A 2779-nucleotide genomic window follows, 5' to 3' on the forward strand; every position below is an offset into this window, starting at 1 on the left:
TTCCATGGGCGTGTCTATGGGGAATTATCTTAATTAGGTTTATTGTTGTGAGAAGAAACAGTCCTCTGTCGATGAAAACATTTCCTAGGCAGGGAGTCCTTCTTGGTATAAATGTAGAGAACTTGATTTGAGCACAATCAAGCCCTCATACACTTACCTCTTTCAGCTTTTGACTGTGGATGTGATGGGACCGTCTTAAGCTCCTGCCACTGTGACTTCCCTGAGTAATGACTGTAACCTGGGATGTGAGTTAAAATAAACCCTTTCTCTTTTAAGTTGCCTTTTTTTGTGAGGGAATTTTATCAGAGCAATGAAAATAGAACCAGGGCAATTGTGTTATATTATATGACCTTACTGTGGGGACTGGTTGAATCACTTAATTTTGAAGAGTAAAATTTATAATTTTGGGTCCTATAGTATTGTGGTATCTAAGTTAAAAAATTCCAGGCCCAGGCGAGTCCAGGCACAGCCGGACCCACCCTATAGCTGGGAATGTCTGGCCATAAAAGATAAAGAAAAGAATGCAGGAACTGGCCAGGGCTATCAGGGCTGACTGAATGGCCATCTGGCAGGATGGCACCTCCCGGGTGGTGCCTCCCTCTAGCCCACCATAAATCATACATTAACCAGATGTCCTGCTGACCTCTATAAGTCCCAGGCCCTTGTGCCTCCCTACGCCTTAGCTGGCACGTACTACCCTGTTAACTTGTAATCACCCTGCTGATAACCACGCCAATTCTTTCTACTCCTCCCCTTTTGGTTTATGGTTTTTTTGCCTTTATAAGCCTGTGAAAAGTTTAGGCCGGGGTCAGACTCCTCTACCCCTGCGTGGTGTATGAGTTTCAACCCCAGCATGCTGGTTTGAGCGCTCCTTTGTTGCTTGTGTGCCATTAAAGCCTCGTGTGGTTACAGCAAGTTCGGTCTCAGCGTCTCACTGGGTGCGCGCCTTCCCGAGATTTGAGTGAGGGTCTCCCTTTGGGGGTCTTTCAATTTAAAAACAGAAAATTCTCCTCAGCTGGTGAGAGAAGGCAAGTAAGTTTAAACCACGAGGAGTTCTCCATGTGACAGATGAAGGGACCTCATAAGAAGAAACATGGGTGTCTTGAATGAGCAGAGACCCTAATTCTTCTGTCCATTAGCAGAGAAATGAGTCTCAGTCTTTCAGAGGAAAAGACCTTTATCTGTTTTACTAAGAGAGAAGAACTTCGAAAACGACCTTCGTGTCTATGTATGTTGGTCAGTGTTTTGCCATTATAATAAGATATTTGAGGTGCTGTACTTACAAAGATGAAAGATTATTTTGGTTCACCATTTTGTAGGTTTCAGTCCATGTGAAAGGATAACATAAACCCCATTTGTATCCATTTAAGGACCAGGCCTTAATTTCAAGAAAGGCCGTAAGGCACCAGCTTCAGGAATAGACCATAAGTCCTTGAAACTAAGTCATAAGACATCAGCTCTAGGAACAGATCATAAAATCTATAACAAGACCATAAAATCCCTTCCCAAAGAACAGCCTGGGGATAACCAGAAAAATGGGAGAAAAATCTTATCTCAGCATGGGCCATCCAGGCTGGGCAGCCCTATTTCATCATATGGTCAAAAGTTCATGACATAGGATTGCAGACCACTGACCACCTGTGATCCCCTAGCCCCCACTAATGACATTTTAGATCATCTAATCCTTCTAGAGAGTTCCACCGGTTCCTTACAAGAAGGCCTGCATGGCTTTGTCTGGCATCACCATTTTAGAGAATGGTTGACCTCCTCATGCTGTGTTTTTTTTTTTTTTTTTTTTTTCCTCCCCTGCAGAATAAACACTGCTTTTGCAAACTGAGTCTGGAGTCTTCCTTAAGTGATTTTTGGACCTTATACATGGTGGGTCGGTTTCATTTCTTTGAGTCAGGGGAGGCAAAAAACCATGGCCAGAGCACATAGTAGGGCAAACTGCTTCTATCATAAGCTTGAGATCAAAAAGAGAAAGAGAATGGGGCCAGAGTCCCACAAAACCCTCCTAGAACACATTACTAATTGTTACTTGGATCTTGCTTGTTTTCCAGTTCACCAGTTTTCTGTCCGAAGAATTCAGGCAAGACACTTGGAGCATGGGCTTAGAAGGCAGGTGGAGTTTATGACAAGATAAACTCTCAAGGAGTGGGGCTGAACGGTAGCAGTGGAACCATGGTCAGAGTCACATTTTAAACAGGCTTAAAGTGTGTTTTAAAGTCCCTAGATCAGACAGCTTTCCTGAGGTATATTTTCCCATCCATGTGATTGACAGGTCCATTTCTTTTTTTTTTTTTGGCTAGTAATTGTGTCAGAGAGTAGACTGTAATGTCAGAAAGAAAAAAAAATGAATCTATAAAAATAGCCAAGGAAACAGCCTTCCCTTGATGGACCTTGATGGACTAGCCTTGCTACTACCCCTCCCCCCTATCCAGTCTGTAGCTTTCCTTTCAGATGGTAATTTGAATTGTAAAGAGGGTCAACCAGTCTCCTTCTGCCTTCTTTTATCCAAGGTCATTTTCTTTTTACTTGCAAAACTAGTGTACAAATAGGATATGAAATTTGAAGGTGATTTTCCAGGGCAAGATAGAACAAACTTCTCCTGCAGAGCTGCCAAAAGGTATCAAAGAATTTGTGTATGAAGAACTCTGCAAAGAACTGGGATTGTTTGCACACAACCCCAGAGAACCTCTGAGCCCATTGGCCTAGTCGGCCATCACTGGGAAGACAGGCCCCTTGGTATTGCAAACTTTATATGCCCCAGTACAGGGGA

This window comes from Mus musculus, chromosome 13 (genome assembly GCF_000001635.26).
Source record: "Mus musculus strain C57BL/6J chromosome 13, GRCm38.p6 C57BL/6J".
Classification (NCBI taxonomy): Eukaryota; Metazoa; Chordata; class Mammalia; order Rodentia; family Muridae; genus Mus; species Mus musculus.